The sequence below is a fragment of the Bos indicus genome, chromosome 9 (assembly GCF_029378745.1).
Source record: "Bos indicus isolate NIAB-ARS_2022 breed Sahiwal x Tharparkar chromosome 9, NIAB-ARS_B.indTharparkar_mat_pri_1.0, whole genome shotgun sequence".
NCBI classification, from domain to species: domain Eukaryota; kingdom Metazoa; phylum Chordata; class Mammalia; order Artiodactyla; family Bovidae; genus Bos; species Bos indicus.
Window position 1 is genome coordinate 34,272,511 of NC_091768.1, and position 24,094 is coordinate 34,296,604.

The 24,094-nt window shown below is 41.0% G+C and overlaps 1 pseudogene; it reads right to left on the reverse strand.

Moving 5' to 3' along the window:
- The window catches only part of LOC109563498 (amine sulfotransferase-like), a 44,898-nt pseudogene extending 21,396 nt beyond the window's left edge, over window positions 1–23,502 (reverse strand).
- Window positions 23,503–24,094: the final 592 nt, after the last annotated feature.

Below are 24,094 nucleotides of genomic sequence, written 5' to 3' on the forward strand. Positions count from 1 at the left end.
GTTATACATACAGAAATTCTTGACTGAGCTATTAATTTAAATAACAACTCTATTACTATTGATTTTTATCTTTAAGTCTATGCCACTCTCACAAAATGGATTAATGTTTAATTTACGATCATTGTAAGAAACCAGATGGATGGAACATTTAGAAGCTTAACTTACCCTCAAATTAAACACTAGCTCATACTAGTGAAGATTTGTACATTGAAAGGATTAAAAATCTCCTGTAGGATCAAACAATGGGTTTAGTGGAAACCTCAGAATCATTACTGAAGAGCAACTTATGCAGGTTAGCTAACAGAATATTGAGTGAAAACTCCAAAGAGATGTTTGCACAGATCTGAGACAAATGTTAATTATGTAGAATACAGAAAAGATGGGCTGAATCTTCTGTAACATCTAATAAAAAAATAAAGAGCAATGAAAGGCATCATTTAAGTGATGGACAAGTCTGGGCATTTTGAAAAATTGATTTAAATATTCAGTGAGTTAAGAAGGCTTTTGGATATTTCCATAGCCAGTTTTACATGGGATGATATAAAGAAATGAAGAATGCACACCTGCCCTCTGAGATATATCTAAACGATTTTACTAACCTCCCTTCAGGCCCAGCAAAGTTGTTTCTATAACTTTCAAATATTATACATCCTTTTGTGTGTTGTACAGTTCTCAAAGTTAAGTAAATATGACTTACTGGCCACATACATTTCTCTTTAGTATCTCCGACAGTTTTGACTACTTTATTGTTTCTGAGCAACCTGATATCCTTTCCCTAATGTCAACAGAATCTTATTCAATTTGTTTATCCACACTGGGCTACCAGCTGACATTCTAGAACACTACTCATTGGTCAAATCAAACTCTGCAAGGAGTATTTCTTCCTCAGCAACATGTCAATCCCTAACACCCTAAGGTTGTATCAGAGTGAATCCTGCTTCATCAGTTCACCTCTAACAGTGTGTAGTAATAGGGTAGACTTAGCCTCTGTCAAGCCTTACCCTCTCTTCAGCACACAAACACATTTAATTTTTTCTCCTCAGTTTTCTGGTTTTTTCCCCCTCCTTTTATTTTAGACTTCAGTGCAAGAATAAGGAGAAACAAGATGTCCTTTCTCTCTACTGTCACTTTCTCCTATATTCATCATGAAGATACATACAAGTCTTGCCAATGCTGAGATCCTGTATGAATCCACCCCATAACCAATTCTTCTGCTCTTGCATCTGTGACAAACAACTCTTATGATTTTCTCCCAAGGCTGTGCAAGACATACTGAACTATTAATAGCAAAGAAGTGGTATTCAGAATGTTTGTGTGGACTGCCTGATATGCTTTCAACTTTTCTTGACATTCAGGGTCTGGAATTTGTGTTTTCTAAGCGATTGCTTTGGGCATTGTGGGGTGTCAGGTGGTTTGTCATAGTGACTCATTTTCATCTTTGCTTGCACTTCAACTACACTTTCTATTTATGAACTTATGCATTTGTCCGTGTTATACAGAAACAATTCTGCCTTACCTCACTCCACAGTATGAATTCTCCAAGGTTTTTCACGGAAACGTTGTGATGCCAGTGTCAAAATAGCGCTATGTATATTGAAACCATTCTTTGCAGTTTATCAGTCTATTCTGTTCTCAGTCCTCAATAGTTGAGGTTCTGTGGACTGCAACTTGAGTGAGATAACTACAAGCAGGTTGGGAGAACCCTAATTGAATCTTCAATTGAGAGGCAAATTGTTTTTGTTGTTACTGTTTATTTGCCAAGTCTTGTCCGACTCTTTTGTGACCCCATGGACTATAACACATCAGTTCAGTTCAGTCGTTCAGTTGTGTCCGACTCTTTGCGACCCCGTGAATCGCAGCACGCCAGGCTTCCCTGTCCATCACCAACTCCCGGAGTTCACTCAGACTCATGTCCATCGAGTCAGTGATGCCATCCAGCCATCTCATCCTCTGTCGTCCCCTTCTCCTCCTGCCCCCAATCCCTCCAAGCATCAGAGTCTTTTCCAATGAGAACTCTTCTCATGAGGTGGCCAAAGTACTGGAGTTTCAGCTTTAGCATCATTCCTTCCAAAGAAATCCCAGGGCTGATCTCCTTTAGAATGGACTGGTTGCATCTCCTTGCAGTCCAAGGGACTCTCAAGAGTCTTCTTTCTCCAACACCACAGTTCAAAAGCATCAATTGCTCGGTGCTCAGCTTTTTTCATAGTCCAACTCTTACATCCATACATGACCACAGGAAAAACCATAGCCTTGACTAGATGGACCTTTGTTGGCAAAGTAATGTCTCTGCTTTTCAATATGCTATCTAGGTTGGTCATAACTTTTCTTCCAAGGAGTAAGCGTCTTTTAACTTCATGGCTGCAGTCACCATCTGCAGTGATTTTGGAGCCCCCCAAAATAAAGTCTGACACTGTTTCCACTGTTTCCCCATCTATTTCCCATGAAGTGATGGGACCAGATGCCATGATTTTTGTTTTCTGAATGTTGAGCTTTAAGCCAACTTTTTCACTCTCTTCTTTCACCTTCATCTGCATATCTGAGGTTATTGATATTTCTCCCGGCAATCTTGATTCCAGCTTGTGCTTCTTCCCGCCCAGCATTTCTCATGATGTACTCTGCATAGAAGCTAAATAAGCAGGGTGACAATATACAACCTTGACGTACTCCTTTTCCTATTTGGAACCAGTCTGTTGTTCCATGGCCAGTTCTAACTGTTGCTTCCTGACCTGCATACAGATTTCTCAAGAGGCAGGTCAGGTGGTCTGGTATTCCCATCTCTTTCAGAATTTTCCACAGTTTATTGTGATCCACACAATCAAAGGCTTTGGCATAGTCAATAAAGCAGAAATACATGTTTTTCTGGAATTCTCTTGCTTTTTCAATGATCCAGCAGATGTTGGCAATTTGATCTCTGGTTCCTCTACCTTTTCTAAAACCATCTTGAACATCTGGAAGTTCACGGTTCACATATTGCTGAAGCCTGGCTTGGAGAACTTTGAGCATTACTTTACTAGCATGTGAGATGTGATTTCCCAGGCAAGAATGCTGGAGTGGATTGCCATTTCTTCTCCAGGTGATCCTTCCCACCCAGGGATCGAACCCACATCTCCTGCATTGCAAAATAACATACCCCAAAGACTTCTCTGAAAGTTGAGATAAAACATCAATTGAAACAAATATAGTGAATTAACATTATTTTGATCCTCATTTTTGGAAAGGCTAGGTTGTTAAAATGCAGATTTCCAAGTCACATTTCCCAGAAATTCTGATTCTGCCAGTCTGAAATAGGGCCTACAATATGAAAGCTTGTCCAGACTCCCAGGTGATTCTAATACAGGTGATTTTTTTCTCTTCCTTAGCAAACTAAGCCCAACTTTTATCCCTTTAATGATAAGGTGGTCTTTCCCAGGTGGTTGAGTGTAAAGAATCTGCATGCAATCCAGGAGATGCAGGTTCAATCCCTGGGTTGGGAATATCTGTCAGAGAAGAAAATGGCTACACACTCCAGTATCCTTGCCTGAAAAACTTCATAGAGAAGCCTGGCAGGCTATCGTCCACTGGGTCACAAAAGAATCAGATACCACTTAGTGACTAAACAACAACAGCAGTGATCAAATGAGTTAGATTGTCTGAAAGGATTAAATGCTGCTTTGTGATAAAGCTATATTTGAAAATTTTTTAACAAATTCATTTTCTTAGTGTGCACAGAAATTTTTAAAGAGTATATAACTGAAATACATGATGGCTCTAAATATAATATTATTAGAACTTCTTGGATTCCCTCATCTATTTAACAATTAGGAATATATTTCTCCCTAATAAAGGGTCCCTGGACAAGAGCCCTGTCCTTTCCTCACTCAGACCCATCAGTAAATCTTACTTCCTGACAAAAAAGTAATTACTAAAATTCAAGTCTTAGATATGGATTTTAAAAAGGAATAGATTTCTCTGCCAGAGCTAATGAAGAAATGTTTGGCAGGTATGATTTTTGAAGATGCATCTTTAGACTGCTTCCAACTTTTACTTTCTTTTTCAGACTTATTTCAGAATTCTGATTTAAAAACAAACAAACAAACAAAAAAAAAAGCTTCTATTGGAAAATACAATAATTACCAAATAGTATCTTGCAACTATATGAAGGAATATTTCCAATGTAAATCCAATTAGTATTTCTCCCACAGAACGTGTTCCACAATTAATGTGAAAGAGCATATCAGATCCAAGAACCTCAAAAGCTTCTTTAAGAGGTAGCAGATTCTTCATGTTCCAGAAAAAAAATTAAAAGTACATTCATTAAAGAAATGTCTACTTCTATAACAATGAAAAACATGTAAAGTGTAAACATAGAAATCCTAAGAAACTGTTTGATAAAATGTTTAAGAGCATGGACTCTGTTGCCAAATTGTCTGGCATCAAATTAAAAGATCGTTGCTGAGCCTTGAAAGACACCAGGATTCTTGGCCTCCAGAGGAGAAGAATTCAATCTGGGGTCAGTGATGAGGCTTGATCACTCAGAGCTTTTGTGTAATAAAGTTTTATTAAAGTATAAAAGAGATAGAGAAAGCTTCTGATATAGACATCTGAAGGGAGCAGAAAGAGTGCGCCCTCCCCCCGCCCCTGCAGTCCTGAGCTGAATGTTATATAGCTACTAGCAGTCTACTAATTAGAGAAAGGAAATGTCTCAAAACTCAGAGACTGGCACCAGGCCCCTCACTCACAACATGCATTTTGAGAAAACATTGGCACAATGTCAGTTGTCCTGGACCATAAAATGATTGACATGAATCTTGAAGAAAGGCAGGTTTCCAAGCAAATACAGTCTCATTAACGTAGCTTAAGAAAACACCTGTACATATACACAATGGAGTGTTACTCAGCCATTAAAAAGAATACATTTGAATCAGTTCTAATGAGGTGGATGAAACTGGAGCCTATTATACAGAGTGAAGTAAGCCAGAAGGAAAAACACCAATACAGTATACTAACGCATATATATGGAATTTAGAAAGATGATAACAATAACCCTGTGTATGAGACAGCAAAAGTGACGCTGATGTATGGAACAGTCTTATGGACTCTGTGGGAGAGGGAGAGGGTGGGAAGATTTGGGAGAGTGGCATTGAAACATGTAAAATATCATGTATGAAACGAGATGCCAGTCCAGGTTCAATGTACGATACTGGATGCTTGGGGCTAGTGCACTGGGACGACCCAGAGGGATGGTATGGGGAGGGAGGAGGGAGGAGGGTTCAGGATGGGGAGCACATGTATACCTGTGGTGGATTCATTTTGATATTTGGCAAAACTAATACAATTATGTAAAGTTTAAAAATAAAATAAAATTAAAAAAAATAAATTCAGCATAAAAAAAAAAAAAAAAAGAAAGAAAACACCTGAATGAGTAAATCATACTGGTTTGTCATGTTGGTTCTGAGTCTTAGAAGGAACTGACTTGAAACAGAGTCTAAGGTAAATACATAGTTCCTTAACATAGCTGAAGACTAACATTTTCATAAGAAAAGCGCATTGCTAAGCTCAAGGTTTGAGAAAAGTCAAGTTAAGGTGGAACCAGGTGTCCTTATGACAACACAGAATTTTAAAAGAAACCTCTTTTTAAATTTGTATGGAGAAGGGGAAAAAATCTAACACTTGTAGTTTGCTTCCTCCTGCTGCTTAGGAGAGAGAAAAAATTTCTGACACTTACAGCCTATTTCCTCTGTTTGGAGACCCTGGCCTTCCTGCTGGTCACCCTCTCAAAATCTTGTAGTTCTTCTATCTGGGCCACCTTGAGCAGTTTGCTCATTTACTGACCTGTATGTTTGGAATCATGATAATATTGCCCTCAAGGCAAGCTCTTTAACTTAGTATCTTCCTTTCCCCATCTTTAACACAGTGGTAAATCACAATAGACTGTGGAAAATTCTGAAAGAGATGGGAATACCAGACCACCTGACCTGCCTCTTGAGAAATCTGTATGCAGGTCAGGAAGCAACAGTTAGAACTGGACATGGAACAACAAACTGGTTCCAAATAGGAAAAGGAGTTCATCAAGTCTGTATATTGTCACCCTGCTTATTTAACTTATATGCAGGATACATCATGAGAAACGCTGGGCTGGATGAAGCACAAGGTTGCTGGGAGAAATATCAATAACCTCAGATAGGCAGATCATACCACCCTTATGGCCTAAAGCAAAGAAGAATTAAAGAGCCTGTTGATGAAAGTGAAAGAGGAAAGTGAAAAAGTTGGCTTAAAGCTCAACATTCAGAAAACTAAGATCATAGTATCCAGTCCCATCACTTCATGGCAAATAGATGAGGAACAGCAGAAACAGTGGTACACTTTATTTTGGGGGCTCCAAAATCACTGCAGATGGTGACTGCGGCAATGAAATTAAAAGACACTTCCTCCTTGGAAGAAAAGTTATGACCAACCTAGATAGCATATTAAAAAGTAGAGATATTACTTAGCCAACAAATGTCCGTCTAGTCAAGGCTTTGGTTTTTCCAGTAGTCATGTATGGATGTGAGAGTTGGACTGTGAAGAAAGCTGAGCACCAAAGAATTGATGGTTTTGAACTGTGGTGTTGGAAAAGACTCTTGAGAGTCCCTTGGACTGCAAGAATATCCAACTAGTCCATCCTAAAGGAAATTAGTCCTGAATATTCTTTGGAAGCACTGATGTTGAAGCTGAAACTTCAATACTTTGGCCACCTGATGGGAAGAGCTGACTCATTTGAAAAGACCCTGTTTCTGGGAAAGATCGAAGGCAGGAGGAGGAGACGACAGAGGATGAAATGGCTGGATGGCATCACCAACTCGATGGACAGGAGTTTGAGTAAAGGCCAGCAGTTGGTGATGGACAAGGAGGCCTGGCAAGCTGCAGTGCATGGTGTCACAAAGAGTCAGACATGACTGAGTGACTTAACTGAACTGAACTGAAAGGGGATCCTCCCCTGTGCATCTCGGTCCTCGGGAAGAACACAAAGAAAACTCTGAACTCTTACCTGTGGCCAAAACAAATATATTAAAGAAAGAACAGAAAGAACATGTGAAGGGAGAGGTGGATCAAGCCAAGAGAGGCACTGGCCCGGATTTCCTGAAGAAAGAACAGAAAGAGCACCTGAAGGGAGAGTCGGGCCAAGCCAAGAGAAGCACTGTCCTCGGGTTTATTGAAGAAAGAACAGAAAGGACACCTCAAGGGAGAGGTGAGCCAAGCCAAGAGAGGCTTTGGCCCCAGGTTTACACAACAGAGAACAGGAAGATCTCAAGGGAGAGATGGGCCAAGCCAAGAGAGGCCCTGGCACTGGAATGATGAGGTATGGGTGTGTTCAAACAGGGCTTTTACATATATATCTAGGTGCTCGTGGACTGATAGATTTGATTGACGGTTGCAAGTTATGTAACAACAGGCTTGAATGCACATGCCTTTCCCATAATTCAGTCTGTTATAATCAGATGTGTGTATGTATAGAATATTTGTGAACCCTTAATGGGCTCCTGGCTACCTAAGGTCACCTGAAGACACAGCTGTGCGTCAAGGATGCATGTGCCTGAATTGGAGAAGCCACTGAGGTTAGTCTTATCCATTGTGTGGTGCCTAGGGTACGTAGGCAAAATTGGAACAGTCCTTTTGGTTATTTTGTAGCCTATCTGTGAGCTCTCTTATGCCACATTGGAGTGTGTGTGGGGTGGGTTTAGAGCAGCTTTAATCTCTTTCAGCTAGACCAACCCCTGTGGCTCCTGCCTAACTAACTACCTAACAAGTGACAGTGGTGTACCTTTCTTTATAAAAGAGGTATTTAAATTTATCATCACTTATATATTCACTAGAACAAGCAGTCTCAGGAATACACTCTGTGTTTTACAAAAGGAACTCTATTATGAACAAAAAGTTTCTTATGAGACAGTATAGATGTATTTGTATCATATGGCAGTTCCCAAGAAATTTCACATAAATTAGTAATAAAATTTACATGTCAGATAAGCTTGACACATGCTTCTTTTTTGCTTCTTTTTTCACTATAAAATGATAAACAATCAATAGAAAAGAAACTCATCTGCTCCAGAACAAGCCCTGCTGTATTTTGAAATAGCTGACCCAAAATTCTTGAAGTGTAATTATAGGACCTCCATGATTTCATATTCACAAGGATCTTTAACAGATACTCTGCTTATTCACTGGAGAAGGCAATGGCACCCCACTCCAGTACTCTTGCCTGGAAAACCCCATGGATGGAGGAGCCTGGTGGGCTGCAGTCCATGGGGTCGCTAGGAGTCAGAAACGACTGAGCAATTGCACTTTCACTTTTCACTTTCATGCATTGGAGAAGGAGATGGCAACCCACTCCAGTGTTCTTGCCTGGAGAATCCCAGGGATGGAGGAGCCTGGTGGGCTGCCGTCTATGGGGTCGCAAAGAGTCGGACACGACTGAAGTGACTTCAGTTCAGTTCAGTTCAGTCGCTCAGTCCTGTCTGACTCTTTGTGACCCCATGAATCGCAGCACGCCAGGCTTCCCTGTCCATCACCAACTCCCGGAGTTCACTCAGACTCATGTCCATCGAGTCAGTGATGCCATCCAGCCATCTCATCCTCTGTCGTCCCCTTTTCCTCCTGCCCCCAATCCCTCCCAGCATCAGAGTCTTTTCCAATGAGTCAACTCTTTGCATGAGGTGGCCAAAGTACAGGAGTTTCAGCTTTAGCATCATTCCTTCCAAAGAAATCCCAGGGCTGATCTCCTTCAGAATGGACTGGTTGGATCTCTTTGCAGTCCAAGGGACTCTCAAGAGTCTTGTCCAACACCACAGTTCAAAAGCATCAATTCTTTGGCACTCAGCCTTCTTCACAGTCCAACTCTCACATCCATACATGACCACAGGAAAAACCATAGCCTTGACTAGACAGACCTTTGTTGGCAAAGTAATGTCTCTGCTTTTCAATATGCTGTCTACTTTGGTCATAACTTTCCTTCCAAGGAGTAAGCATTTTTTAATTTCATGGCTGCAGTCACCATCTGCAGTGATTTTGGAGCCCAGAAAAATAAAGTCTGACACTGTTTCCACTGTTTCCCCATCTATTTCCCATGAAGTGATGGGACCAGATGCCATGATCGTTGTTTTCTGAATGTTGAGCTTTAAGTCAACTTTTTCACTCTCCACTTTCACTTTCATCAAGAGCCTTTTGAGTTCCTCTTCACTTTCTGCCATAAGGGTGGTGTCATTGCATATCTGAGGTTATTGATATTTCTCCCGGCAATCTTGATTCCAGCTTGTGCTTCATCCAGTCCAGTGTTTCTCATGATGTACTCTGCATATAAATTAAATAAGCAGGGTGACGTACTCCTTTTCCTATTTGGAACCAGTCTGTTGTTCCATGTCCAGTTCTAACTGTTGCTTCCTATCTGCATACAGATTTTTCAAGAGGCAGGTCAGGTGGTCTGGTATTCCCATCTCTTTCAGAATTTTCCACAGTTTATTGTGATCCACACAGTCAAAGGCTTTGGCATAGTCAATAAAGCAGAAATAGATGTTTTTCTGGAAATCTCCTGCTTTTTCCAGAACTCTCCTGCTTTTTCCATGATCCAGCAGATGTTGGCAATTTGATCTCTGGTTCCTCTGCCTTTTCTAAAACCAGCTTGAACATCTGAAAGTTCACAGTTCACGTATTGCTGAAGCCTGGCTTGGAGAATTTTGAGCATTACTTTACTAGCGTGTGAGATGAGTGCAACTGTGCAGTAGTTTGAGCATTCTTTGGCATTGCCTTTCTTTCGGATTGGAATGAAAACTGACCTTTTCCAGTCCTGTGGCCACTGCTGAGTTTTCCAAATTTTCTGGCATATTGAGTGCAGCACTTTCACAGCATCATCTTTCAGGATTTGGAATAACTCCACTGGAATTCCATCACCTCCTCTAGCTTTGTTCGTAGTGATGCTTTCTAAGGCCCACTTGAATTCACATTCCAGGATGTCTGGCTCTAGGTAAGTGATCACACCATCGTGATTATCTGGGTTGTGAACATCTTTTTTGTACAGTTCTCCTGTGTATTCTTGCCATCTCTTCTTAATATCTTCTGCTTCTGTTAGGTCCATACCATTTCTGTCCTTTATTGAGCCCATCTTTGCATGAAATGTTCCCTTGGTATCTCTAATTTTCTTGAAGAGATCTCTAGTCTTTCCCATTCTGTTGTTTTCCTCTATTTCTTTGCACTGATCGCTGAAGAAGGCTTTCTTATCTCTCCTTGCTATTCTTTGAAAGTCTGCATTCAGATGCTTATATCTTTTCTTTTCTCCTTTGCTTTTCGCTTCTCTTCTTTTCACAGCTATTTGTAAGGCCTGCCCAGATAGCCATTTTGCTTTTTTGCATTTCTTTTTCATGGGGATTGTCTTGATCCCTGTCTCCTGTACAATGTCAGGAATGTTCATTTTCAAGGCAAACCATTCAATATCATAGTAATCCAAGTCTATGCCCCAACCAGTAACGCTGAAGAAGCTGAAGTTGAATGGTTCTATGAAGACCTACAAGACCTTTTAGAACTAACACCCAAAAAAGATGTCCTTTTCATTATAGAGGACTGGAACGCAAAAGTAGGAAGTCAAGAAACACCTGAAGTAACAGGCAAATTTGGCCTTGGAATACGGAATGAAGCAGGGCAAAGACTAATAGAGTTTTGCCAAGAAAACACGCTGGTCATAGCAAACATCCTCTTCCAACAACACAAGAGAAGACTCTATACATGGACATCACCAGATGGTCAACACGGAAATCAGATTGATTATATTCTTTGCAGCCAAAGATGGAGAAGCTCTATACAGTCAGCAAAAACAAGACCAGGAGCTGACTGTGGCTCAGATCATGAACTCCTTATTGCCAAATTCAGAGTTAAATTGAAGAAAGTAGGGAAAACCACTAGATCATTCAGGTATGACCTAAATCAAATCCCTTATGATTATACAGTGGAAGTGAGAAATAGATTTAAGAGCCTAGATCTGATAGATAGAGTGCCTGATGAACTATGGATGGAGGTTCATGACATTGTACAGAAGTGACTTAGCAGCTGCTTATTCACTGGCAAATGGACTTGCTCCCTGGAAGCCAGCTCCTAACTGCTAAGTCACTTCAGTCGTGTCTGACTCTGTGTGACCCCATAGACAGCAGCCTACCAGGCTCCCCCATCCCTGGGACCCTCCAGGGAAGAACACTGGAGTGGGTTGCCATCTCTTTCTCTAATGCATGAAAGTGAAAAGTGAAAGTGAAGTTGCTCAGTCATGTCTGACTTGTAGCGACCCCATGGACTGCAGCCTACCAGGCTCCTCGGTCCATGGGATTTTCCAGGCAAGAGTACTGGAGTGGGGTGCCATTGCCTTCTCCAGCCAGCTCCTAAGACTGAATCAAATTCAAGACAAGGCTTTAATTGTATTTAATTCTCCCACAATCAAGTCAGTGGATTACACTCTGCAACATGTGTGCAAAAATAAATTATTTTGTTTCTATTACCAATTCATCTTATTCTCAAATTCCCCCTCCCACTCATAAATAAATAAGTAAATTAACAAATGAAAAAGTGAAACTTTGAGATTAAAGATCACCTTCCTTTTCATAGTTCTACTATTGATTCACATGCAGTTTCAATTGTTTTTTGAAGATGCACTTGCTTCTGGCTGTGCTGGGTCCTGGGTGCTTTCTCCAGTTGTGGTACACAGGCTTCTCACTGGGGTGGCTTCTCTTGTTTCGGAGCACGGGCTGTAGGCTTCAGGAGCTGCTGCACGTGGGCTCAGAAGTTGCAGCTTGCAGGCTCCAGAGCACTAGCTCAGTGGTTGTGGTGAAGGGGCTTATTTGCTCTGAGGCATGTGGGATGCTGGACCACGGATTGAACTGGTGTCCCTTGCGTTGCAAGGTGGACTCTTAACCACTGGACCACCAGGGAACTCCCTCATGCCATTTTAATTTACACTGTAAGATAGGTAGTTAGAGAGCTTTTTCACAGCCATGACGGTCCAGTGCAGTGTGAGGAATTTGTGTAGGATTCAAAACCAGTTTTTCATGTTGTGACATTGTTCTTCTATCAGAAAATAGTTAGTGTCTCTGATTGCTAGCCGCCCTGACAGCCACAATACCCCGCCTGCACTTTATCAACCCCCACCCAGAACCACTTCCGAGCACCACTTACAGTCTACGGGCAACCAAGGGCAATGTCTCAAGATGTGTCCCACCAAAATGCCCTCATCGGTTCTGCTCTGTTGTTGTCCTGTCATTGGTTCACCCCGATGCTTTAAATTATGTTGTAAGACTTTTTAGGCTGGGTTCCCCAGGAAACAGACTGAGACGTGCATGCAGCCTGGAAAATGCTCTCAGGGACAATACCTCTGAGGAAGTGAAGGAAGCAAGAAAGGGCGCAGGGAGAAGTTAAACTGCAATGTGGTGCAACAAAATCCGCAGAGGACCGTAAACAGGGGGCTCAGGAGCTGGGATGCCCTTCAGAGCTGTTTTTCACTTGAGGCAGTTTTGCTGCTGCAGATGTAAATGCAGAGCAACACTTCTGCATCTGTAACTGAAGGAGGTGCCACCTAGGCTGCAAGTGAATCTTTTGTTTTTTTCTGAGTTTGATTTTTTGATGAAAACACCAGCAAAGGAATATGGAGGAGTATTTGTTTTAGTCCATTTGGGCTGACATGACAGAACAGCAGACTCTAAGTATTTGAATTTATTTCTTACAGTTCTGGAGGCTGGGAGGTCATGGTTGTGACACCTACATTTTCATGTTCAGTGAGAATCTGCTTCCTAAGCTGTCCTCTCACTGCAACCTCACATGGCAGAAGGAGCAGGCAGCTTTCAAGGGCCTCTTGCACAAGGGCACTAACCCCATTCAGACTTCCTAAAGAACTCAACTCCCAACATCATCACCTTGGGGGTTATAATAATAACATATGAATTTTGGAGGGACACAAGTATTCCATTCATAGCCATAGACTTCATTTTGGTATTCCTTTTGTGTAGTACGGTTAGAATAAGATGAACTGGGCAACGTGGAGATTTGTAGACAAAACCAGGTGTAGAAATTCATTGGTAAATGGACTCTTGGGGCCATTTTTAATGTTTATTTATTTTCCCTTTTAAATTAATTTTTTTAATATATAAATTAAGGAAGAGTGGTAGCTCAGCTGGTAAAGAATCTGCCTGCAATGCAGGAGACCTCAGTTCAATTCCTGGATCAGGGAGATCCCGTGGGGAAGGAGGAGGCCATCTATTCCAGTATTCTTGGGCTTCCCTGGTAGCTCAGATGGTACAGAATCTGCCTGCAATGCAGGAGACGTACGTTGGATCCCTGGATTGAGAAGATCCCATGGAGAAGGAAAGGGCTACCGACTCCAGTATTCTTGCCTAGAGAATTCCATGGAAAAAGGAACCTGGCAGGCTACAGTTCCTGAGGTCGAAAAGAGTCCGCCAAGACTGAGCAAATTTTCTCACTTATTCATTATAAATCTCACTGTACAGAAGAGAAAATGGAAGATCAGATGCCATATGATTTTTTTTCTAGCTCCCAGTTAGTAGAAGAGCCTATTAGTGCAATTCTCACACTTTTTCAGCAGAATCATCTCAATTATTTGTATACCAAACCATGTGTTAAATTTTAGTGGTAATCTACGGTATTAGGTACTAACTATTAAACCTTCATTTTATGTCTCCATTTGCTCAAGCCCCCAGGGGCTGGAGCATAGTAGTTCTTGCTCAGTCACTCAGTTTGTCTCACTCTTTGTAACCCCTTGGTCTGCAGCACACCAGCCTTCGCTGTCCTTCAGCAGCTTTCGGAGTTTGCTCAAAATCATGTCCATTCAGTTGGTGATGCCATCCCACCATCTCGTCCTCTGTTGTCCCCTTCTCCTCTGACCTTCTATCTTTCCCAGCATCAGGGATTTTGGCCAATGTGTGGGCTCCATGCATCAGATGGCCAAAGTATTAGAGCTTCAGCTTCAGCATCAGTCCTTCCAATGAATATTCAGGGTTGATTTCCTTTAGTGTTGACTGGTTTGATCTCCTTGCAGTCCAAGGGATTCTCAAGAGTCTTCTCCAACACCACAGTTCAAAGGCATCAATTCTTCTGCACTCAACCTTCCTTATGGTCCAACTCTCACATCCATACGTGACTACTGGAAAAACCATAGCTTTGACTAGATGGACTTCTGTTGGCAAAGTAATGTTTCTGCTTTCTAACACACAGTCTAGCTTTGTTGAAACTTTTCTTCCAAGGAACAAGCATCTTTTACTTTCATGGCTGCAGTCACCATCTGCAGTGATTTTGGAGCCCAAGATGGTAAAGTCTGCCTCTGTTTCCATTGTTTCCCCATTTATTTACCATGAAGGGATTGGACCAGATGCCATGATCTTAGTTTTCTGAATGTTGAGTTTTAAGCCAGGATTGAGAATTTTTCACTCTCCTCTTTCACTTTCGATAAGAGGCTCTTTAGTTCCTCTTCCCTTTCTGCCATTAAGGTGGTGTCATCTGAATATCTGTAGTTATTGATATTTCTCCTGGCAATCTTGTTTCAGTTTGTGCTTCCTCCAGCCCAGCATTTCACCTGATGTGCTCTGCATATAAGTCAAATAAGCAGGGTGACAATATACAGCCTTGACGTATTCCTTTTCCAATTTGGAACCAGTCCATTGTTCTATTTCCAGTTCTGACTGTTGCTTCTTGACCTGCATACACATATCTCAGGAAGCAGGTAAGGTGGTCTGGTATTCCAAACTCTTAAATAATTTTCCACAGTTTGTTGTGATCCACACAATGGCTTTAGCGTAGTCAATGAAGCAGAAGTAGATGTTTTTCTCAATTTCTTGCTTTTTGTATGATCCAGCGATGTTGGTGATTTGATCTCTGGTTCCTCTGCCTTTTCTAAATCCAGCTTGTCAGTGTGGAGGTCTCGGTTCACCTACTGTTGAAGCCTAGCTTGAAACATGTGAAATGAGTGTGATTGTGTGGTAGTTTGAACATTCTTTGACATAGTGTGGTGGTTGTTAATAATGGAGCATCAGTGTCAGAAAGAGAGAAATCCCAATCTCCCTGAGTAAAAATTACACACCAAGAGACACTCCCTATCTCAAGCTGAATCCCATAAAACTAGTTCACAATTGCACTGGAAGATAGACATTAAAGGCTTACCCTTGAGAATGTGCCTAATACTGATGGCCTCAGTGTCAATATTTACCTTTTAATACTAACTCCCTTAGTAACACATGTTCATGTCTTAAGGGCTTTTACATAAAGATGGAACATTCTGATACTTTAAGGCTAAATTGAAAGACTAAATTAGAAGTTACATCCAAATTAACATTAAGAATTTCTTAAATGAAACTTTATGTCAAAATTATAGTTGGAAAATGTTCTAAATCCATGTTTTCAAAAGAGTCTCACTTCCTCAAGAATCAAACCACTAAAAATACTACCAAATTTGAAGTATAATTTATTTAACTACAGTGACTATAGCACATTGAGATATGTTTGGACTGATCTGGTCAAATCCAATAATCTATGTTTTAATAGATTTAAAACATAAATCTATTAGTTCCACTTTACTTTCTGCCTTAAGGGTGGTATCATTTGCATGTCTAAGGTTATTGATATTTCTCCTGGAAATGTTGATTCCACCTTGAGCTTTTTCCAGCCAGGCATTTTACATGATGTACTCTGCATATAAATTACATAAACAGGGTGAAATATACAGCCTTGATATACTCCTTTCTCAATTTGGAACCAGTCTGTTGTCCCATGTCTGGTTCTAACCATTGCTTTTTGACCTGGATACAGATTTTCAGGAGGCAGGTAAGGTGGTCCTGCATTCCCATCTCATTAAGAATTTTCCACAGATTGTTGTGATCCACACAGTCAATTATGCTAAATGATTACATAATCATAGGCTGGGGTACCATCAAGGTATGGTACCTTAACATAGATACCAGGAATTGTAAAATTCTACTCACAGAACCTCCTATGAACCCAACCAAAAACAGAGAGAAGATTGTAGAGGTAATGTTTGAAACTTACCAGTTTTCTGGTGTGTATGTAGCCATCCAGGCAGTCCTGACTTTGTATGCTCAAGGTTTATTAACTGGAGTCGTGGTGGACTCTGGAGATGATGTGACTCACATTTGCCCAGTGTATGAAGGCTTTTCTCTCCCTCACCTTACCAGGAGACTGGATATTGCCGGGAGGGATATTACCAGATATCTTATCAAGCTGCTTCTGTTGCGGGGATATGCCTTCAACCATTCTGCTGATTTTGCGACCATGCAAGCGACCATGTGTATTTGTGCATGTGTATTACCAAGCCAGAGTCAAGACTGACACAGGTGGCCTCCCCTCAAACTTACCAGATTTTGGATACACGATTATGAAGACATCATCATCTCCAATTTCAAAATCATCTAGATGTTCTAGAAGATTAAAATCAACTGTAGAATGATGAACATCACAGCCTTTAAAGTTCAGCAAATATGTGTCAGTGTTGTCCATAATTATCACCTACAAATAAAAACAAATATAATTATTTTCAGGCTCTTAGTGTTTTACAATAATGACTAAGACTTCTTGAATGTTCACTATGTGCCAAGAACGATGCAAATGTCATATGTGTATCAACTCATTTACCATAAAACCCACTTTACATGTATTACATCACTTAATCTTTGCAGTACTCAATGTGAGATATTGTTCTTATCATCATATTACAGATGAGGAAACTAAGATCCTAAGAGTTGAAACAGTTTTTCCTAAAAGCATATGAGGGTAGTATTACCATAATCCAAAACACACGGATGAGAAAATTGAGGAGCAAGAAGTTCAGCAAACTGTTCAACAGAGTTCAGTTGGTGGAGCTGTAAGATTTTTCAGATAATTTGGCTGGAGAATCCAGGCTTTTAGTCACCTTAACATATAGTTTCTTAGTCTTTTATAACTTCAATCTTATATTTTTCACTGTTTTGGAAATTGAAATTCTTTAATAAATGTACTTTTTATTTCTGTCGATTTCTGGAGTTAAGATAGCCTGCTGTGAAAGAAGTTTTGAGGCTTTGATATCTGGAACATTAAGCGAGTTGTAAATGCTCTGCATGAGTAATAGAAATTCAATTTACTCTCAAAATTGCAAAGAAAATAATATTGCCTTCTGCTCCAGTTCCATGAGGATCAGGCCACTAGCCAGGGCAGTCACCCAAGGATGATGTACCCTGAGGGAAATTCCAGATGAAGAAGTCTATGAAGCGTTCTTTGCTTTGGATACTGGCCTTGGGTAGTTAAGATACATATGTAAGGAACAATTTCTCTGACCCCAGATTGTTTTGCATTTTCACATACATAGAAAGCGCTAAGATCGTTAGCTTAAGATGTCAGTTCTTGTGATTAGCACGCTTCTCCCCCCAGCAAAAAAAAAGCCATATATATCCTAGCTCCTCTCTTACTTCTTAGGCACACTTCCTTAGAGCTATTTGAGAGGCTGTCTCCAGGTATTGTTTGTTTCATTGAAAAAGACCCTGAACTGATGCTGGCAAAGATAGAGGGCAGGAGGAGAAGGGCGTGTCAGAGGATGAGATGGTTAGATAGCATTATCAACTCAGTGGGCATGTGTGTGTGCAAACTCCAGGAGATAGTAAAGGACAGGAAGCCATGGAGTTGCAGGGAGTCAGACAGGACTGAGTGACTGAACAACAATGACACCTAATATACTCCAGATATTGTAAGATATTGTAAGACTGTAAGATGTCCCCAAAAAGCTTATTTTGCAGCATTTTGGTTGTGTATGTTTTTCTTCCAATCTACAAAGCATTGCCATCATGTAGTTGCAAGATATTGTAGGGAAATTATTATATTTTGTGAGAAATCTAAAAGAAATCTGTAAAAGAAAGTCAAAATGGAAAGTAAATACTCTTACGATGTATCTGTGCAAAAATTTGACCTCAAGTAGTTCTTCATTAGCTCTGCCTAGAAATCTATTTAGAATGCTAATAGATTAGAAATTCCAGATGTTCTAATAATATTAATTTAGAATGAAGATACCTTTCAGTTATGAACTGTTAAAAACTTTCTGTGTACACTAAGAAAACAAATTTTTTTTTAAGTTGTAAATATGGCTTTGTGGAAAGTATGTGTCAAGAACATTTAATACCTCTACAAACCATCTGTCTCATCTGATCAATAGAAGGAGGCCAAGGTTAAAGTTTTTCTGAGTAAGAGAAGAAAATGACTTGTGTAAAACCACCCGGGTTTTTGGGTAAACGTTCATGGTTGCAGGCCCTATATCAGATAGGTAGAATCTTGGTTTCTTAGGAGTGTGACCTACAAATCTGCCTCTTAAAACCCCAGCCATTTATACAAAGTGGGGAGGGGGGGGAAGAGTCCCAATAGTGTTAAAGCACTGTTTTTGTTAAAATGGATATTTTAGCTCAGCTTTCAGAGAAGACTTTGTGCCACGTTATTTGACTCAATGAAAATGTCCAGTTAAATCCTTATGAAACTTCTACAAGTTTCCTCACTCAAGTGAATGCAGTCAACCTTGACTGTGGAATAAAATAGAGTGGCTGTTAAACCACAAAGAATAGTTTCAATAGAGGGAGATTTAGAGCTCTTTTGACATTGGCATCACAAATTTTCCAGGATAAACCTAACCGAACTCAGCCTATGGAGTATGGTGAGGGAGAATTTCTATTGTATAACATGGACAAGTGCAGAAGGTCATAAGTAGGAAGTATAGCTGAAGGGGAAGGAAAAGATGAAAGTCTGAGTCACTATCAAATGCCTCCCAACACTCAACAATCTTACCCTAAATTTATTTAACTTCTGCTTATTTAACTGCTTATTTAACTTCTTATTTAACTTATTAACTGCTTATTTAACTTCTATGCAGAGTACATCATGAGAAACGCTGGACTGGAAGAAACACAAGCTGGAATCAAGATTGCTGGGAGAAATATCAATAACCTCAGATATGCAGATGACACCACCCTTATGGCAGAAAGTGAAGAGGAACTAAAAAGCCTCTTGATGAAAGTGAAAGTGGAGCGTGAAAAAGTTGGCTTAAAGCTCAACATTCAGAAAATGAAGATCATGGCATCTGGTCCCATCACTTCATGGCAAATAGATGGGGAAACAGTGGAAACAGTGTCAGATTTTGTTTTGGGGGGCTCCAAAATCACTGCAGATGGTGACTGCAGCCATGAAATTAAGACGCTTACTCCTTGGAAGGAAAGTTATGACCAACCTAGATAGCATATTGAAAAGCAGAGACATTACTTTGCCACCAAAGGTCCATCTAGTCAAGGCTGTGGTTTTTCCTGTGGTCATGTATGGATGTGAGAGTTGGACTGTGAAGAAGGCTGAGCACCAAAGAATTGATGCTTTTGAACTGTGGTGTTGGAGAAGACTCTTGAGAGTCCCTTGGACTGCAAGGAGATCCAACCAGTCCATTCCGAAGGAGATCAGACCTAGGATTTCTTTGGAGGGAATGAGGCTGAAGCTGAAATTCCAGTACTTTGGCCACCTCATGCGAAGAGTTGACTCATTGGAAAAGACTCTGATGCTGGGAGGGATTGGGGACAGGAGGAGAAGGGGGCGACAGAGGATGAGATGGCTGGATGGCATCACTGACTCAATGTACGTGAGTCTGATTGAACTCTGGGAGTTGGTGATGGACAGGGAGGCCTGGCGTGCTGCGATTCATGGGGTCACAAAGAGTCGGACATGACTGAGTGACTGAACTGAACTGAACTGAGCCTCCATGAACATTCTGAACATCACTCATGTTTTGTTTCAGTTTTTTTCTATTTACATATTTAGTCTACCTTACACAGTCTCAAGAGGGATGGAATTTAAGAGCTGTTTGTTAGAGAAACAAGAAAAAAAGTCTAGGGCATGGATATACATAGGATGTCAGCATTGGTAAGACATGTACTGTTAGCATCTCCTTGAGGATTACAAGAGACAATGACTGTATGAAGAGAAAGGACATCTTGTGCCCCTCTCTTATTCTTGCATTGAAATCTGAAAGAAAAGGAGGAAAGACAGAAAACTTAAAAGGAAAATATACATTTGTGTGCTGAAGAGAGGGTGAGACTTGAAAGAGGCTAAGTCAACACTTTTACTACTCACTGTTACATATGAACTGAGGAGGCAAAATCCACTTCTGATATAAATTTAGGAATGGTGAGAATTCCTATGTTGCTGAGAAAGATATATTCTGTGAAGAGTTTGTCCTGGCCAGTGAGTAGAGCTGTAGGATGTAAGCAGGTAGCTCAGTTTGGATAAATAAACTGGGTAACATTTTGTTGAATGAGGAAAATGATATCTGGTTTCTTCAGAAACCAAAAAGCAGTCAAAACTGTTGGAGATACTAACAATATCTTCCTATAAGCAGTTGACAATTATACAACACAGAAAATAAAGTATTTGAAGGTAGTAGCAACAACTTTGTTAGCCATGACATGTTTAGGAAAATTTTTAGACTTTAAACTAAAGAAGGTTGTTCTCATCTGGCTCTACAAGGATTGAGTCATTAGCGCCTGCTATCGCTGACCATCAACACACACTGAAAGGAGTCAGGGTGGAGATCAGGAATGAAGAGCTCTGTGCTTTGGGAAAACTGGCTGAAAAGGACTTCAGATTATTAACATATTCAGGAGAAAATTTATGAATCCAATTTCTTGCACCTTTCCATACCTGGAAATTCACTAAAATCATTAGCTGAGATAACTGTTGCTCATGAGAAGCAGCAACCCTCTACCACTGTGGGTACTTGATTGTATGTACCCCTTCTCCAAAATCAAACCACCACACAATTGCACTCATCTCACACATTAGTAAAGTGATGCTCAAAATTCTACAAGCCAGGCTTCAGCAGAACGTGAACCGTGAACTTCCAGACGTTCAAGCTGGTTTTAGAAAAGGCAGAGGAACCAGAGATCAAATTGCCAACATCCGTTGGATCATCAAAAAAGCAAAAGAGTTTCAGAAAAACATCTATTTCTGCTTTATTGATTATGCCAAAGCCTTTGATTGTGTGGATGACAATACTGTGGAAAATTCTGAAAGAGATGGGAATACCAGATCACCAGACCTGCCTCTTGAGAAACCTGTATGCAGGTCAGGAAGCAACAGTCAGAACTGGAAATAGAACAATGGACTGGTTCCAAATAGGAAAAGGAGTATGTCAAGGCTGTATATTGTCACCCTGCTTATTTGACTTATATGCAGAGCACATCAGGGGAAATGCTGGGCTGGAGGAAGCACAAACTGAAACAAGATTGCCAGGAGAAATATCAATAACTTCAGATATTCAGATGATACCACCTTAATGGCAGAAACGGAAGAGGAACTAAAGAGCCTCTTATCGAAAGTGAAAGAGGAGAGTGAAAAATTCTCAATCCTGGCTTAAAACTCAACATTCAGAAAACTAAGATCATGGCATCTGGTCCAATCCCTTCATGGTAAATAAATGGGGAAACAATGGAAACAGAGGCAGACTTTACCATCTTGGGCTCCAAAATCACTGCAGATGGTGACTGCAGCCATGAAAGTAAAAGATGCTTGTTCCTTGGAAGAAAAGTTTCAACAAAGCTAGACTGTGTGTTAGAAAGCAGAAACATTACTTTGCCAACAGAAGTCCATCTAGTCAAAGCTATGGTTTTTCCAGTAGTCATGTATGGATGTGAGAGTTGGACCATAAGGAAGGTTGAGTGCAGAAGAATTGATGCCTTTGAACTGTGGTGTTGGAGAAGACTCTTGAGAATCCCTTGGACTGCAAGGAGATCAAACCAGTCAACACTAAAGGAAATCAACCCTGAATATTCATTGGAAGGACTGATGCTGAAGCTGAAGCTCTAATACTTTGGCCATCTGATGCATGGAGCCCATTCATTGGCCGAAACCCCTGATGCTGGGAAAGATAGAAGGCCAGAGGAGAAGGGGACAACAGAGGACGAGATGGTGGGATGGCATCACCAACTGAATGGACATGATTTTGAGCAAACTCCGAAAGCTGCTGAAGGACAGGGAAGGCTGGTGTGCTGCAGACCATGGGGTTACAAAGAGTGAGACAAACTGAGTGACTGAGCAAGAAGTACTATGCTCCAGCCCCTGGGGGCTTGAGCAAATGGGGACATAAAATGAAGGTTTAATATTTAGTACCTAATACTGTTCAGTTCAATTCAGTCGTACAGTTGTGTCCGAGTCTTTGCGACCCCATGAATCGCAGCATGCCAGGTCTCCCTGTCCATCACCAACTCCCGGAGTTCACCCAAACTCACGTCCACTGAGTCAGTGATGCCACCCAGCTGTCTTATCCTCTGTCGTCCCCTTCTCCTCTTGCCCCCAGTCCCTCCCAGCATCAGAGTCTTTTCCAATGAGTCAACCCTTCGCATGAGGTGGCCAAAGTACTGGAGTGTCAGCTTTAGCATCATTCCTTCCAAAGAACACCCAGGACTGATCTCCTTCAGAATGAACTGGTTGGATCTCCCTGCAGCCTACGGGACTCTCAAGAGTCTTCTCCAACACCACAGTTCAAAAGCATCAATTCTTCGGCGCTCAGCTTTCTTCACAGTCCAACTCTCACATCCATACATGACTACTGGAAAAACCATAGCCTTGACTAGACGGACCTTAGGTCACTACTAAAATTTAACACATTGTTTTGTATACAAATAATTGAGATGATTCTGCTGAAAAAGTGTGAGAATTGCAGTAATAGGCTCTTCTACTAACTGGGAGCTAGAAAAAAATCTTATGGCATCTGATCTTCCATTTTCTCTTCTGTACAGTGAGATTTATAATGAATAAGTGAGGAAATTTGCTCAGTCTTGGCGGACTCTTTTTGACCCTAGGAACTGTAGCCTGCCAGGCTCCATTTTCCATGGAATTGTCTAGGCAAGAATACTTGTGTCGGTAGCCCTTTCCTTCTCCATGGGATCTTCTCAATCCAGGGATCCAACGCATGTCTCCTGCATTGCAGGCAGATTCTTTACCATCTGAGCTACCAGGGAAGCCCAAGAATACTGGAATAGATGGCCTCCCCCTTCTCCATGGGATCTCCCTGATCCAGGAATTGAACTGAGGTCTCCTGCATTGCAGGTGGATTCTTTACCAGCTGAGCTACCACTCTTCCTTAATTTATATATTAAAAAAATTAATTTAAAAGGGAAAATAAATAAACATTAAAAATGGCCCCAAGAGTCCATTTACCAATGAATTTCTACACCTGGTTTTGTCTACAAATCTCCACGTTGCCCAGTTCATCTTATTCTAACCGTACTACACAAAAGGAATACCAAAATGAAGTCTATGGCTATGAATGGAATACTTGTGTCCCTCCAAAATTCATATGTTATTATTATAACCCCCAAGGTGATGATGTTGGGAGTTGAGTTCTTTAGGAAGTCTGAATGGGGTTAGTGCCTTTGTGCAAGAGGCCTTTGAAAGCTGCCTGCTCCTTCTGCCATGTGAGGTTGCAGTGAGAGGACAGCTTAAGAAGCAGATTCTCACCGAACATGAAAATGTAGGTGTCACAACCATGACCTCCCAGCCTCCAGAACTGTAAGAAATAAATTCAAATACTTAGAGTCTGCTGTTCTGTCATGTCAGCCCAAATGGACTAAAACAAATACTCCTCCATATTCCTTTGCTGGTGTTTTCATCAAAAAATCAAACTCAGAAAAAAACAAAAGATTCACTTGCAGCCTAGGTGGCATCTCCTTCAGTTACAGATGCAGAAGTGTTGCTCTGCATTTGCATCTGTAGCAGCAAAACTGCCTCAAGTGAAAAACAGCTCTGAAGGGCATCCCAGCTCCTGAGCCCCCTGTTTACGGTCCTCTGTGGATTTTGTTGCACCACATCGCAGTTTAACTTCTCCCTGCGCCCTTTCTTGCTTCCATCACTTCCTCAGAGGTATTGTCCCTGAGAGCATTTTCCAGGCTGCATGCACGTCTCAGTCTGTTTCCTGGGGAACCCAGCCTAAAAAGTCTTACAACATAATTTAAAGCATCGGGGTGAACCAATGACAGGACAACAACAGAGCAGAACCGATGAGGGCATTTTGGTGGGACACATCTTGAGACATTGC